Source organism: Lactuca sativa, chromosome 8, assembly GCF_002870075.4.
Source record: "Lactuca sativa cultivar Salinas chromosome 8, Lsat_Salinas_v11, whole genome shotgun sequence".
NCBI classification, from domain to species: Eukaryota; Viridiplantae; Streptophyta; class Magnoliopsida; order Asterales; family Asteraceae; genus Lactuca; species Lactuca sativa.
The window spans coordinates 233,910,135-233,927,977 of NC_056630.2; positions in this window are offsets into that span (position 1 = coordinate 233,910,135).

Consider the following 17,843-nt stretch of genomic DNA (forward strand, 5'->3'; position numbering starts at 1 on the left):
CACATTGACCATCCTACAGGTCAGGGCCTCTCCACATACCAGGCTACGTCCTGCTTCATGCAGGGCCACCAATAATCGGGTCGAAGATCTCTATACATCTTCGTCTCCCCTGGATGGATGGAGAACCGAGACTTATGGGCCTCATCCATCAACACATGCCATACTCCTCCCCAATACAGCACCCAAATCCTCCCATGAAGGGTCAACAATCATCGACTGTCATAATCAAAAGAAGCTACTCGACCCATAATCCTCTTACACTTTTGCCTCTCTTCCTTCAGGCCCTCAACCTATGTCTCTCTAATCTGCTCCAATAATGGTGTAATCATTGTCATTCTCAACATATGTCTGTGATCGAAGTCGCCATCGCCTTACGGCTCAGGGCGTCGGCCACAACATTGGCCTTGCCCGGATGATAAAGGATCTCACAGTCGTAGTCCTTCACTACATCTAACCATCGACGCTGCCTCATGTTTAAATTTGGCAGGTCAATGAGGTACCTCAGACTCTTGTGATTTGTGTAAATGGTACAACGGACCCCATAGAGGTAGTGTCTCCAAATCTTGAGGGCGAACACCACTGCCCACAGCTGTATATCGTGAGTCGAATAGTTGGCCTCGTGAGGCTTCAACTGTCTAGACGCATAAGCTATCACATGCCCCCGCTGCATCAACACTGCTCCCATACCTGTGATTGAGGCATGACAGTAGACTACAAAATCCTCTACACCCTCTATCAGGGTAAGAATCGGCGCCTCGCACAGTTTCCGCCTCAGGGTCTCGAATTCCTCCTGCTGCTCAGGCCCCCAACGAAACACCAACGACTTCTTGGTCATTCGGGTGAGTGGAACTGCTATCTTGGAGAAATCCTGGATGAATCTCCTGTAGTACCCTGCCAATCCCAGGAAGCTCCGAATCTCTGATGGAGACCTCGGGACCTCCCACTGCATCACGGCCTCGATCTTGTCCGGATCTACTACAATACCCTTCTGGTTGACGAGGTGACCAAGGAATTGCACCTCGTGCAACCAGAAATCGCACTTGGAGAACTTCGCAAAAAGTCTCTCCTTCCTCAGCATCTCTAGCACCTCTCTCAGGTACTCCTCGTGCTGCTCCTGAGTCTTGGAGTAAACCAAGATGTCGTAAATGAATACTATCACTGACCAATCCAGCATGGGTCTGCATATGCAGTTCATGAGGTCCATGAACGCGGCTGGAGCGTTGGTGAGCCCAAACGGCATCGCCACAAACTCATAATGAGCATAGCGGGTCCTAAAAGTGGTCTTCTGGACATCCTCACCTCTAACCCGCATCTGATGATATCCGGAGAGCAGATCAATCTTGGAGAACCAATATGCTCCTTGAAGCTGATCAAACAAGTCATCTATCCTTGGGAGTGGGTAACGGTTCTGCACCGCTAACTTATTCAGCTCCCGGTAATCTATGCACATATGGTGCGATCCGTCCTTTTTCTTCACAAATAGGATCGGGGCTCCCCATGGTGAACTACTCGGCCTGATAAAACCCTTGTCTAGAAGCTCCTGCAGCTGCGTAGACAACTCCTACATCTCTGGAGGAGCCAACCGATATGGTGCCTTGGCTATCAAAGTCGCATCGGGGACCATGTCAATCCTGAACTTGACCTGTCTCTCAGGAGGTATCCCAGGAAAATCCTCTGGGAATACATCAAGGTACTTACGCACCACTGGTACATCGTAAACAGTCGTCTTGCCCTTTTCCCGGGCATCTAAAACATAGGCGACGTACCCCGTGCAACCCTGCTAGAAGTATCGACGTGCTCTCACTGTTGAATAAAGAACTGGTCCTCGATGTGTCCTCTCACCCTGAATCACTAACTCCCCCCCCCCCACTGGCAGTGCGAACCCTCACTAACTGCAGTTCGCAATCAATCACCGCCCCATTGGGGCTCAGCCAATCCATGCCTACTATAACCTTGTTCCCTCACAGGGGAATAGGAACCAGGTCTACCAAAAACTGCTCATTGAATAACTGCAGCGAACATGCCTTATGCACTCTAGCAACCCTGACGGTCCTGTCATCAGCTATCTCAACCTCGAGTGGGCAATCCAGCTCCCCCGGAGCTCTGCTAAACCTCTTGTTGAGCGTAAGCGAAACAAATGATCGGGTAGCCCCCGAGTCAAACAATATTGTAGCTAAAATGTCGTTCACTAAGAACGACCCTATACACAAACATATAATCATGAGAAACAAACAATATCAATGAGAAGGTAAGAGAAAGACACATACCTGTCACCACATCAAGAGTCACGTGCGCCTCCTCTGCTGTCATCTGAAAATCCCTACTCTTCACAACTAGCGCCTCACTCCGGCCCTGACGGCCTTCTGTAATCCTCAATGTTGCAGGGGCAGTTGCTACCACCTTCCCTGCGACTGACAAACTCAGACAATAGGACTTTTTATATCCCCTCTGATTGCAATGGAAGCAAATCAGATCAGATGCGGTGATGGTGGTAGGAGCTGTGCAATCTCTACTCATATGCCCGGTCCGGCCGCACTTGTAGCAGCTAGCACTACTTGCCTTGCACGCCCCATCGTACAATCTCCCACACTTGCCACACTGACTGTGGCTCTCCCGTCCTCTAGATATATGATCGGATACCTTGGGCTTTTTGCCCGAACTCCCAGTGCCAGATACCGCCTCTGGCTTCCTCTTCCTCTCCATCTCTAAATCAATCTTTCTCTCACGAGCCCTAGCAATCATGTCATCCAACGTTTTGCAGCTGGACCTGCTCATAAACTGGCAAATATAACTACGCAACATCTCATGATAACGAGCCATCTTCATTTCCTCATCAGTCGCCTACTAAGGAACAACAAGAGCCCTCTCCCTGAACTTGGCGGTAATCTCCACCATTGTCTCTGTAGTCTGAGTAAGATCCTGAAACTCTCTGGCTAACTATTGCACCTCAATAACCGGTGCAAACTCGGCTCTGAACCTGGTGGTAAAATCAGCCCAAGTCATAGCATCAAATGCTGTTTCATCCCCGATGACATGCACAGCCTCCTCCCACCAGTCGCGTGCCCTGTCCTTCAGAAGACAGGATGCTAGTCTGACTTTGTACCCCTCGGGACATCTGCTAGTTCGGAACGCGTTGGCAACATCTACCAACCACCTAGTACTTGCTATGGGATCCCGCGCCCCATGATAGTTTGGAGCTCCACAAGCTCTGAACTCCCTAAAGGTGAGTGTGCACGACCCCATCATAGCCGCCACCTTAGCACAAAATATGCTCAACTTCTCATCCATCAACTACAAAATACCCTCCTTGATCGAACCAAAGATCACATGAGTCTACTCAAGTATGATACGGGTAACCTCTAAGGTGAAAAACTCTCTAGTATGCTCATCTAAATGCTCGGCCCCCGAGCCTGATCCTGATCCCTCCCCAGCACCTGAACTGCCGCCTGCTGGTCTAGAGCGTAAAACCACCATACTAAAAACACATCATATCAAACTTTAGAAACACTACTATATCTTGAGGGACCGCTGCTACTACAGGTTTCCTGGTCTCGCCTCGGCCTTCCTTGATTCAAGTACAGATCCTCTGATTTCAGTAGTATGGGCCCCTACTACCTTCCACATCTATCCATACTTTCCTCAAGTATTGCATCGACTCCACCAAGTCCCCTCTACTACTACTAATCTTTGCTACTCTCCTCCTAGGCTTGCCCTTGGGAGATTCATGACTCCACCCAAACCAGTCCTCAGTTGCTGAAGGCCTCCTTGTAATCCCAATTAGCCATTACTTGAATACCATGACATGTGACGAGGATCGGATAATCCTTCGAGTAAAAGACCCGTCCCTACAACGGTTGGACTCAAACAAGAGCTGCACAATAGGGCCAAATCCAGCACTCTGAGATTATTCAACCCTGATCACATGTGATGTGACGTATTCACCTAATGGCTAACTCCCATCACTCAAAGTGCCACAAAGCACAAAGCAAGCAACATTCGGACACAGGAAACTACTCAAGCAAATATATCCTCATAAGAGGAAACTGTACTAGCATACAATGTTAAGCTCATACTAGCAGGCATAACCTAAACAAGCTATCCTACTACTGTCTACTCAATGTTGGTATGCAATTATCATAAAGTCGGAACGCATATAGCAGGCACATAAGGCATCTTCCTAGATCCTTATTCCTATTCTATCATGTTGTTCTACTGGAACTAAAACAAATAAGCATAACATAATTTGTATGGGTAATTTGGGAGTACTTACTTGAACTTGGTTGATCGCATGCACCACACCCTTTTTCTCTTTTTCAAAATCCTTTTCTTACTAAAAATTCTTTTCGTTTTTCTAAAACTCTTTTCTTTTGAAAACTTTATACCACTTCCTTAGTTTGAGTTCGGACACACATGGAAGTGTGCTTGAATCCCTTAAACCAAGGCTCTGATACCAATATGTAACGACCCAAAAATTTTGTTTTAATATTACTAAAAATCACATCATCGAATATCATAAACAATAAAAACCATGGAATGAGTAACTCAAATGTCATAGTAACTGTGTCCAAACAAAACCTGTATCAATCATAACAATATCCGAATAAAACTCCAAAGATAAAACTGAAACTGTGGTGTGTGCGATGCCATCATCCCGAGCTCTTCCCTTTGCTAGCGGAAGTACCTTATGGTTCTTGATATAAGAATTTATGATTTATATTTCATAAACATATTAGTTTTTGTTTCTAGCATCTACTTTGTGATATATAGTTAAAAACCTTGAGTCTTGCTAAAAATCTTGAGTTCTTGAACCAATATAAAGATTTCATAACTTTAAGAACATAAATCATAACATACATGCATAACCAAACAATTATACTAGAATTTCACCAGACCCTTGACTTGTATTCTCCCCCAAAAACAATGAAAACTCAAAAGATAGGGATATGAAGCTCACCTTGAGTTGGTTTATGGGATGTTTGAAGATCTCAACATAAAATCTTGAATGAGAGGATAAAATTCCTTGGAGGTGATTTTATCCAAAGATTAGAGTAAGCTTGAAAACTTTAACTCCTTTTGAAGCTTTGAGTCACTCTTGAGAAAAAATGGAAGTGAACAGGAGGTAAAATGACAAGGAATGGTGGGGCTTTTTGGAAGGAAATCATCCAAATATAGGGAGTAGGAATTTTGATGTGATATTTGCTTGAGAATCCGTTGGTGAATTTCATGGATACATGTTGAATACTAAATTACATGGGAAAATAGGGAAAAGTGTCTAATCAACAAGGTCAACACTCTTATCCTTATCTTCTTCACATCTTATAATATCTTTAGAATTCTTAAATATTATTTTAAGTAATCAAATTTGGCTTAAATAGGGGTTTAAGGAGATACAAAGAATACGAGTTTGGTGGGATTCTCGACATCAAAATACCTTAAAATGATGAAATAGTCCGAAGTGGTCCAAAATCCAAAGTCAAATGGTGAATCTAGAGTCAAACCAGGAGTTCCGAAGCTCTTCTCAGATTCTGGAGTGGGTTCAAGAGGTTCCGGAGTCAAACCTCAAATTCCAGAGTGCCTTCTTCCGAGGTGTGAAGGGTTCCGGTGTGAGATGGCTCGGTGGCTGATCTTTTCGGAATGATACGAGACCTTCCGAAGTCAGCAGTTCCAGATCAGCAGGTCGTCCGGAGCGAGATTTTCTGGGGCGAAATCTTCCGGAGTATGCAAGTTCCGAAGCAAAACTGGAGGGAGTTTTGGATGCGACTTTGTCCGGATGAGAGGGTCCGAAGTCACTTAAGGGGTTCCGAACTGGACTTGCTCTTTCAAGTTTTCTCCTTTCATTTTGAGTTGGTTTCGACTAAGGAAATTACATAGGGAGATTTGAGGGAGATTTGAGATTCATACAAAGATTTGGCAGAGATCTGGGATACATAGAGAGATTTGGGATACATATATGCTTTGCATTTTCACAATACATGGCTCATTAGGAATCATAATGTAAAGTTTAACATTTTAGCACAAGTTTTACAATGGTTGATGTTTACATGAGGACATAATTTCCTAGCCGAAAATGCTAGTTGTGACATTTTCTGCATGTAAAGGAGTTGTGGTCTAAAAAAACCCTAAGACCGAGTAACAATGTGTGTATGATTTTGTATCACCAGAAACGCATATGTATTCCGTAAATTTACAGTGGAGTTAATTTTTATGTGAGTCGTTATAACCATGCTTGATATGACTGATCTGCCATTTATGATGTTTTTTAGACGTCGACTTGTTTAAGGTAAGACGTTTGTCACCCTAGACCAGCCTAGTGTAGCTGTAGCGAACAGCTCAGGTGTGGGGCTGTCAACCCCGTATAGATCTATACACAAACTCTCACTCTCCCTCCAGGAGACTCTGGTTATAACTATAGGACTGAAGGTTATACACCGGGTAGGTACGAATGAAAGAACGTCTCACAAGAACCTTAACTATGTTTACGCGAATATTGTAACACATTGTTTAGTGTTTTAAATAATGTTTTCGTGTATGTATTTAGATAACAAGGCCTAATGGGTATGTACACGATGAATGAGGCCCAATAAGCATGAAATGTGTATACAAGGTCCGTCGAGCATGTAAATGGGTTAACAAGGTCCAACAAACATGTAAGGGGTACACAGGACCTATCAAGCATGTAGATGGGTCACTAAGGCCCAATAAACATGTAAGGAGTATATAGGACCTATCAAGCATGTAGATAGGTTGCTAAGGCCCAATAAACATGTAATGAATGTATCAGGCCCAATAAGCATGTAATGGGTCACTAAGGCCCAATAAACATGTAAGAAATGTATCAGGCCCAATAAGCATGTAAATGGGCCACAAAGGCTCAATAACATGAAAATGGTAAACAAGGCCCAATAAAAGTGAGAACGACGTAATTAACCCGTTTGTTATTATATTGATTGTTTTAGCTTAATTATTTACCAAAATGACATAAAAGCCCCATTTTTTTTGTAAAAATGACAGTCTTAGCCCATTAAGCCGAAAATTTACAATTAAGGCATATTTTTAGTAAAAACGACACTTTAGGCCCATTAAGACCAAAAGTTTACTTTTAAGGGCTTATTTTGTATAAATGACATTCTTAACCCACTTTTGATAGCAATAACATTTTTGGCCCAAAATTTATGAAAATGACATTTTCAGTCCATTTAACCGAAAATTTACATTTTTGGCCCATGTTTGTTTAAAATAGCAATTTAATCCATAAAATGTCAAATATTTCCTTTTTAGGCCCATGAAATCATCAGTTTCTAAATGAAAACCATTTTTGTGGAAATTGACTAATTTAGCCCATTAAAACCGTGAAGGCCCAAATAGAATCCCATTTTATGAAAATTAACACTTTTGGCCCTTTTAAAACCATGAATATCACAATGATTCATTTTCATCTAAAAATGACTCTTTTGGCCCTCTCCAAAACCATGAGTGTCATAAAGACCTCACTTTTTTGTTTATTTGTCAAAAATGGCCCCTTATATGATTTTATTTAGTTTTCAAACATCCTAGGCATGTTTAATCCTTTCAACTTCATAGTATGTCACATGAGATGGTTTAGTTTACAAACTTCACCAAGTGTAGTAGATATTTCGAGTTTGGTGAAGATTTAGCATGTTTTCATAACATAATCACAACATATAGCATGAAAACACATAGATGCATGCATAAATACATAGATCTAACACAAAAGCCACTTGTATTCTCCCCCAAAAACATATTAAAACCGAAAACAAGGGGTATGAACTCACATTGGTGATGGATTCGGTTTTGAAGAGAAGTTTGAAGGAGATTTCGGCCTAGCAAGCTCCTTTGATGAGATTTTCGGTTCCTAGAGAGTTCTAGGAGCATAAACACAAGATTCGTGAGGTTTGGAGGGAAGATCTTAACATAAGATGGATTTATTCAACTTTAGAGAGGAGTAGCTTACCTAGTGTGTGAGTTTGAAGGACCTTCTTGAGCACACACACACACTAACTCACTATTTTTTATAGGATAAATGAGAGACTTCTTGAGAGCTATTAGAGGATTTTAGGGATTGAAGATGGATGAAGTGGGGAAGGGTGTGGGATCTTTGACCTTAAGTAGAGAGGGAGGAGGAGAGAGATTAGACATTATTGCATGGAGGACAATAGGCTTCTAGATGTATGTGATTACCTTGATACATGATGGTTAATTATGTGTTGTCAAGCCTAAATCAAACCTTCTTCCATCCCCCTCCCCTTTTTTTTTAAAACGAGAATGGAGTGAGGGAAAGAAAGAAATTTGGTGTTGGGCTTGAATTATGCATATAAAAGTCGAGAGAATCTTAGCCCAATAAGGATTTTCGGCCCATTGGGCCCACACATGTGTTCACGGCCCAATATGATAAAAGGAATGGGTTTTCGGCCCATTATAATCAAAGAAGGAAATTTTATGCCCAATAAGGCCCATGAAGAGTCTTTTGGACCAAAAATCCTACAGTTTAATGAATGTGGGTCCAACTGGGGCCCATATGAGGTTTCTTAACCCAAAATAATCAAATTGAGGGTTTATTGGTCCATTAGGCCCAATAAGGGTATCCTGGTCCAATAAGAGTTTTGAACCAGGAAGTTTAGGGTTACAACCTAAAGTAGAATGAATATAGTGCATTGAATTAGGTTTAGGGCTTCACGAGTGAGTATTGATTCGAATAATTATTTCTAAATGGGTAATATGTATAACATCAAACATGGAGTTACAAGATAAATCAAAAGTTGATTACACATAGACGAATTTCCTAGCCCACAAATGCTAGTTGTGTGTGAGAGAGAGGGGGGGGGGGAAAGAGAAAGAGAGAGAGAGAGAGAGAGAGAGAGAGAGAGGTCGGGCCCATAATTTTTATTAATAAAATTTTAAATTAAATACAAAAAACATAAAAAAAAATTATATAAGAATGTCATTTTAGTCTTTTCAACTTACTGAGAGACAAAAACCACAGACAATGTAGCTCAAAAAACCATCAATCCAAAAAAGTCACGATTGGAGCAAAATCCGAAAAAAAATGCATATCACACATTTTACAGTTTTGTCTTACTAATAATTAATGTCCAATAATATGTTAGGTTTGTTGATTGAGATTTGTTATTGATAATTCTTAATATTTAATAGATCAGATTTTATCTTTTTCTTTATAAAATGTTAGGTAAAATGATTTATGTTGAGATTTAGAGAACTTCCTAGCAAAGTTACATGTTTCGTCTGGTGAGCAATGCAAGGTCGTATCCCATCTTTAATTGCTTTATCTAGGAAAGGACACAATGCAGGAGCCACAATATGTGGTTACTGCTCTGAAGCTGAAGAGGACTCAGATCACATTCTCATCTCCTGTCCGTATGCAAAAGATGTTTGGGACTGTACTTATAGTTGGTGCAGTATTCCTAAGCACCAATGTAAAACAGTCGACGAGATGATCGAGTTAGCAAACTCATGGGGGAACTGTCGCATTAGGAGGAACAACTTCATCAGCATTACGTATGGGACACTATGGTGGATATGGAAAGCAAGGTGTGCTAGAGTTTTCAAAGGTAACCATATCCCACCGGTCAAAGTAGTGGAGATCATCAAGTCATAGGTCTTTACTTGGGTAAAATATAGGAGGTTGAAATGTTCAATTAAATGGGTTGAATGGGTTAATTGCCCTTTGTTATGCTTGTAAATCTTAAACATGTACCTGTTTTTCTTTATTATTATTTTTCTTTTCTTTTTTTTTTTTTTTTTTTTTTTTTTTTTTTTTTTTTTTTTTTTGCTTCTGCTATGTCCGTCTAGCTCCTTGTTAGGCGGGTAGCAGATTTTTAATTAATATATTTATTTGTCGGTTCCAAAAAAAAAATCTCTAATAAATTAATGTTTTTTTTGCTACTTCTTATTTTTATTCAATTGGCCAAATATCATTTTATGATTATTTTTAATTAATTTTTTTGTACATGTGAGTTTATGAGTTTTTTTTATTAAATTTCATATAATATTTTAATGTAATAATTAAAATAAATGTAGTAATAAATTGATATCAGTTTCATTAATGAACTTACATTTTATTTTTAAAATTCTCAAAATTAAATCTTCATGGTTTCTTTTATTTATTTAAATTATTTGTTTAAATTTAAAAGATAAAAAACATTTTCATTATAATAATTCATTATTTTTTTTTATTTTCTTATAAATTCAAAGTTCTTAAATATTTTAACATTTATATTTAGTTTTTTTAAAATTAACTTGTATAATACATGAGTCTTATAACTAATAATGTAATATATTTATACAAATAGAGCTACAAATTATTTAACACAGACTCACTAATTTTAGAAACCAAATGTTTTTATTTGACCCATCAGAATTATTGTCAAACTCGATCAAAAAATCTCTGTACCTTCCGGTTGAGAACATTTCTAAATCCGCCATTTTTACTATAATTTATGCATCATGCTTAAAGATTTTGTATTGTTTTGTTTCTAATTACTTTTATGATAAAAAAAAGTGTCAATCTTAGCTAGGGAGCGGCAGGGTAGTTCGATGCCGTCCAAGTATAACTATTTAATTACACTTCACCAACACCGATACAAAATCTTTAATTATGTACCAACCAACAGTTATTTACCATTTAATACACTTTTTCATTATGGCGGCAATATTAATTCGGGAATACTGGAAAACCTAACATCAACCATTTTGGGGTCTAAAGTTGGACGATTTGGGGGTCTAAAGTTGGACGGAGTAGACCACTTTGGTTATAATTTATAAGTAATGTTTTAAATAATGTACGACGTGGTTTGGCGGTTTGGCGGCAACGTTAAATCTTAAGTTTTTTCAGTATTGACGAGTCATGTTGTTTTTGAGACGTGATTTTAAGTTGATAATTTTATATATAATTAATATTTTTATATGTATTTTGAACTATTATTCTATTTTATATACATATATGAGTTAAGATAGCGTTTTTGTAAAGTTTGACCGCAGCCACAAGCCTTGGAGTCATGGCATGTAATGGCGGCGAGCTTTTTAGAACCTTGCTTATAAGACATTAAGATTATCGGAATTTGGTACGGTCTTCGTTAGGGTTTGTTACGGTGATAGTGGGAAACACCGGCTCCATCTACGGTCTTGGTGTGGTTTTGCCACACACGTTAATAATTTGCTACATCTCCATCCTCTATCTTTCCTCTTCTCTTTTCTATTCAATTGTTTCTATCTCTTTTTATACCTCTCTCTCTGCCAAGGTATCCAAACTGAATGTGCGGCAAGAACCACATTTTTGTAACAATAAGGTCATCCGTTATACCCACCACATACCACATATGTGGTGAGTGACACATCAGCACCACATTCCACTACCACATACATGGGATACTTACCACTAAACACACCACTCCACCTTATTTTTTTATTTAAATTTAATTCAAAAATACATTAAAAACATTTTTTTAATACTATTTTTTCCATTAAATTAAAATACCAAATTACATTAAATAAAAACTAAATTAATTGAAATTAAAAAATAAAATAAAAATAACAATCAAAATAAAAATTACATTAGTTAATTTAAAAAAAAAATTAAAAAAAAACATTAAAAAAACTAAAAATTCCAACCATACATAAAATAAACTACCCCCTACGCCTACGTCGGGCTCGAACCGACTCTTTCATTGCTTGGAAATGTTCCAAGTCTTCGCCCTCAAGGTCGTCCGCTTTCATTTTCAAGATTTCCATATCGGTTTTTGTTTGGAGTGTCTCTTGTGCCTCTTGAAATGATGTTTGTGCTTCGATCATTTTTTGTTCCATCCGAGTCATCACTCGGCCTTCGTTTCTTGAAGCTGCACATATCGATCAAATTTATCGCCGAACATATCCATAACACTAGAATTCGAAGATGTTGACGCCGCTTTTTTTGCTTTATTTCTTCCAACGGGCCGAGGAAGAGGTTGGTCGGTTTCAAGATCTATCGGATTGTCGTTGATGTCGATGTGTGTTCGGCCGTCCGACTGTTGAGAAGTTCCATCGGGGTTTCTCGAACGCTTTGAACCGGAAGATTGGGAACTTCCTTCCGTTTGCTCTTTCCATTTTGGGGAGTCTTTCAATTTTAGCCACAGTTTCATATACGGAAAAGCTTTGCGTGTAGGCGTTGTTTTTTCATATTGGTCCATGGCCGCCTTGAATACATCAAAATCGTTCGAGTCGCTTTTGCGTATGTTTAGGAGATTGTTGTAGATTCCTCCAAAATCGGTGCATTTTAGTCGAATATCTCGCCATTTCGACGTAATTTGATCGGCATTTCGAGTTTGACTTTCCATTAACTCGTAAAAAATGGCTTGGACTTTTTCCCAAAAACTTCCGTAAGTCTGTCTATCTCCTACAATTGGATCTTCGGAAGCCGCCACCCATGCCTCCGCTAACTTTTCTTCTTCTTCTTTTGTCCATGGGACCCTTTCTTGGTTGGTAGTGGGTCGGGCCGGTTTTTTTTTCCTTTTTTCTTTTTTGGTTGAGGTGGTGGTGAATGTTGCGTTTCCGGAACAAAATCCGGCGAAAGTGGTGGTTGTGAGCTTGGTGCTTGTGAAATTGGTGGTTGTTGTTGTTGTGACGATTGTTGTTGGAGTTGTTGTAGTTGTTGGAATTGTTGAAATTGTTGGTATTGTTGTTGCATTTGTTGTTGTTGGAAAGCCGGAAAAGGTTGATATTGTTGTTGGAAAAGTGGTGTTTGTTGGATAGGGGAACCACTTTGAAGTAGATTGATAAAACCGCCTTGAGGTGACTCCATAGTCGGGAATTGTCGAGGTGTTGTATCTAACGCAAAAGCGTTATCGGGTTTGCGATTTCGGTAGTTTGGAGGGGTATTTTGGTTGGGATCCATGAATTTTGGTTGTGAAGATGTATTTATAGGTAAATAAATTGTTTATTTTTTTTATTATTTTTTTTATATATAAATCTAGCCGTTGTTAAACGGCTACACAAAAAAGAAACGAAACAAACGGTCGAATTCTTAAATCGGAGCTCTGATTGGTCGTTTACGCACGTTGTCCGGGCCACGGAAGGCCACGACCACGAACCACCGGGGTGGTGTGCACGGCCGTGGTTCGTGGCCAACTAGACCACGGTCGGGCTCGTGCTAAGTATACCGGTTAGTCTAATATGGGATGACATGATACTCTCAAGCCTAAAAGTAGGACACCATGTAGCCTAAAAATAGAGGGAGTACAGACAACATACCCACAATTCATTTCTTACAACAAATTACTAAAGTTGTATGTGGTTCGTAAAATTTTCATGCTTGGTCCCTTTATTTTTTTTATTTTATTAATATTATTTTTTTGAATTCGGACCGTCTTATAGTTTGTTTTTTGTTGCGTTTATTGACTCTGATCAACATGAAATTACTCTTTTTCCCTTTATATTTTCTTTTTTAGTTTTTCTAATTGTTATTATATAAATAAAATAAGTAATAAATTTGTAGGTCTACTCTCAGTTACAACCACAAACAATCTATCTCATTTCTAACTCGTTCATATCTCACATATCTCTCTCAGTTGCAAGTTGAAGAAATAAAACATTAAGCTTGTGGACCTACGCTTAGCATCGTCGGACCTCCCTTCACCATGGCTGGATCTCCTGCCAACACAGTCGGATCGCCTTCGGAACCACCAGAATGATGCCGGAGCACCGTGTCGACTCCAAAACCCACTAAAACACATGGACAACCGGATCTACATTTTAACCAGCACATTGACCTCGAAAACAACAAATTGACGACTTTCTCTTCGTGCTGGAAACCATCTTCGCCGACATCTACTTCGTCTGTATGGGTTAAGGGAGGCGGTGGTTCTCTTTAGACCATCTCCAACCCATCTCCATCTTTTTCCCGATAAATGGAGTAAAAAATGGAATAAACAGTGTTTCATCTCCAACCCTACTCCATTTTCTACCTCATTTTTTACCCAAGAAAGTATATTCTTGGAATATTCCATATTTATAACTTATATATATATATATATATATATATATATATATATATATATATATATATATATATATATATATTGTCAAATACACCCCTCTACTAATTAAACTTTATATTTATGATTAATTAATATAAATTAGTATATAACATTATATTTTAAATATTAAATATTGTATTTAAATTATTATTAGTAGATAAAATAAACTAGAAATGTATAAAATAAAAATGAAAGGGACTAAAATTGACAACAAAACTTCACCTCCATTTTTGGAGATATGAATAGTATTCCCCCATATATGGGGGGATACTATTCATATCTCCAAAAATGGAGGTGAAAATGGGATAGGGTTGGAGAAGAATGGGGGAAAAATGGAGTTTGGGGGTGGGTTGGAGATGCCCTTACTCCGTCTTCCTCCTTTCTGGAACCCAAAGGTCTCCACCCACTACCCACCATTAATGACCTGTTCCAGTGTCGTTTTTTCTCCAGTTTCCTGATCTACAAAGTCGGAGAAGCTTAAGTAGAAGGTCGTCGGCACCTAGATTGTGCTAACACCATCAATCTGCATCAACAGTACGGTTGTTGAGCTACAACCGATTTAAATTCACTAGACACCTGATAATGTTTTTTGGATCTAAAACATTTGATATAGATTTGTTTTTAATTTACATTCTGGTTTAGGTTGGTAGTGGTGATGTTTAATGGAAGTGCTGGTGACATTTGATGGCAATGATGGTGGTGGTGGTGTTTTCAAACCAGATCCAAATCTATTAGCGATGTTCGATATTGTTGTAGCGGTGGTTCAATGACACAGGTGATTATCGGAGGTGGTCGCCAAAGGTTGTCGGTGGTTGCTGGTCACCAGTGACTACTTATTGTTGTTGGGCGGCACTAGTGGTGGCAAGAGTGAGTTGGACTAGGTTCCATAGATAGATAACTTATTTAATTTACTTTTTTAAAATTTATAAAAAAAAACAAGTACAAAATTAAAAAATAAACTTAAAGCGCAAAAAAGTCATTTCATAGTGGCTAGAGACAAAAAAAAACACAACGAAAAGAAAACTATCATGATGGTCCGAACGCAAAAAAATAAATAAATAAATAAAAATATAAAAAATAATAAAAAAGGACCAAACATGAAATGTTTGCAATCATTTTTTTTTCTTTTTACTATTATTTTATTTCTCAACCTACAAAATAGATACATAATTTATAAAACATTAAAAATATATAAAATTAATTCACAGACAAATTAATAACATACAAACACATTTTAATATATGTTTTTATGCATGATATATAAATAACATTGGGTTGAAGAAGATAAAAAGAATTTAGAAAGAGAGAGAGTAATGGAACTAACACACTAATCTTTCCTTATGTGGTACTCCATAATGCTCGAATCATCATATTGGAGGTACCTGGTATGTCAACATCTTACCCATTTTTTCTAACTCTTGTCTTTTTAGTGAAAATAATTTTTTGAATAAGTAAAAATATTCGTCTAAATAATTTATGAAATAATAAAATAAATGAGTTAACAAAAGGTTTATATTAAATATTAAAAAATAAACATTTAAAATATAAAAATATAAAATAAATGAGTAAGGATTAAATTCAACAAGTTAGTCAAACTTCAGGGTTTAATTAAAAATTTTCATTGACCTACTTGTTAGAAAGTTAGAACTTGGGGAAAAAGTCTTAGATGGTGTTTGTTTTTAACAGATGAATTTTTTTGTTTTTTTGTCTGCAGAATTAAATATGGACCAAAAATATTCATAATATTTTTTTTGTTTTTTAAAATTATCATAAAAAAGATCGGTTGCATTAGTGTTGGTGATGGCTGCAATGACGGTATTGGTTTTGTTGGTGGTGGAGGTGAAGTGATGATCGAGTTTGTGGTGGTGGTTGCGAGGGGGGGGGGGGGGGGTTGTGATAACAGCTGATGGTGACATTGGTGGAGGAAAAAAAATACCACATAAGGTTAGAACTTAGAAAACGTCCTTCAAAATCAAAAGTTATTTATTTGTCTTTTGGAGAAATATATCAAAAAGATTCTTTTTATGTTTTTTTGTTGGAAAGAGTGTCCAATGTCATTAACTATTGGTAATATTCCTAATAACAACAAGTTTCTTTTTGGTTGCCCTGAAGACCCAAATTAAGTAGAATAAATAAATGAGAAACTGGTTTATTAATTATTATGGTTAATAATTAACTAGAAACTAATTGGAAATTTATTTTGGGAATTAGTTTACAGTTTAGTTAATCAAAGGGTTGAATATTTATTAATCGATAGTTGGTTAATCAAGAATAATCCAGAACCCTTATGGAGTTAGGGTTGGATGAAAATCACTCCATCCTATATGAGAAAATGAGTGAATTTCGTAGTTACGTTCCCATTCCACATGGGAAGGAGTACAAAACCTAGGAAGACATCCAGTGTTATAAATAGGACCTTAGGGATTTCATACTTCCTTGCACCTTGGCTTGAAGTTTCGTCAACCCTTCTTCTTCCCCCACGTAGGGACGATTTCTAACCTTCTTAGGGTTTGTGAAATTGACCATTTTCCTAGTTATTTTTATTCCACTCTTTGGTGTCATTGGGTGTGATACCATTAGAGGGATTCTGGTCTGGGTCCTCTCATCCAAACAACTTCGTGGAGCACAATATCAAGATCTGAAGCATGGAGATCGAGGGCTACATAAGATGTATGTTTTTCTTCATTGTATTTTGTTTTCTAGTGTAACATCTGTCACACCCCAAAACCAAGAACGGCGGAAACGTTCTGGGGCGGAGGACGTCATGTAAAGTATCACAACACAGTAAATGTAAATAAGCAGACAACATCATCCATTGCATTAAATATATAATTTTAATACAAGCGTGTTCTGAACAGTTTTAGACACCAAAATATAAGGTAAATCAAAATAATAATATGATGAGTCTTGAATGCGCTCCATCTCCTCAAAAGCTGGCATCGGTACCTGCCTACTGATGACCTGAGGATACAAGTTATTTTGAAAGAGTTTATCAGCATTAAGCTGGTGAGTTCATAAGTATTTTAGTGTCGGTGTTTGTTATCAAAAACGCTTGAACATGTCTCAAGTATAAGTTCGTGAAATGTATGTAAGTGTTTGTAAAAGTTTGAATCTCTCATAAAAACCTATATTTTCTAATAAAGTAGCCTCCTACCAAGGCTTAACTGTTTTCTATGTTCGTTTGTTGTAAAAGTGTGTAATTTCCCAAGTGCAACTATCTTTTAACAAAATATAGTTTGTACATTAAAGTTCAAGTGAGGTTATCACTAAAAATATGTAATGGGTAAATCATTGTAGTACTTTAGCTTAGTTTTATAGTAACTACTATTGTACTAACTACCTTAAACCGGATTTATATTAAGGTAAAATGTGATAATTGCACCATGCTATCGACTGATAACAACGACATACGAATGGTTGTAATAAAGGAATGACGTTTGGCACCCGTAGACCTGCAGGTCCGGCTGTAGCTAGCAGTAAGGTGTAGGATAGTCAATCCAGTATAGATCTATACGCAAACTCAACGCTCTCCCTCCAAGAGAATTCTGGCTACAACTCAGGCCATGACATTTAAGGCATGCTTCGATACAGTGGATCATAATTGTTAACGTATTAATGTACGGGTAATGTTTCTCGTTCCAGTATAGTTGTATATGTTCTCTTCCTAGTATAGTTGTATATGTTCTCATACTATAGTTGTCTATGTTCTCATAGTAATGTAATGTATAAACTCATGAATGAACTGCCTCATTGATCTAACAATTGTAATAGTATGATCCCGTGTTACCCCGATGGTAA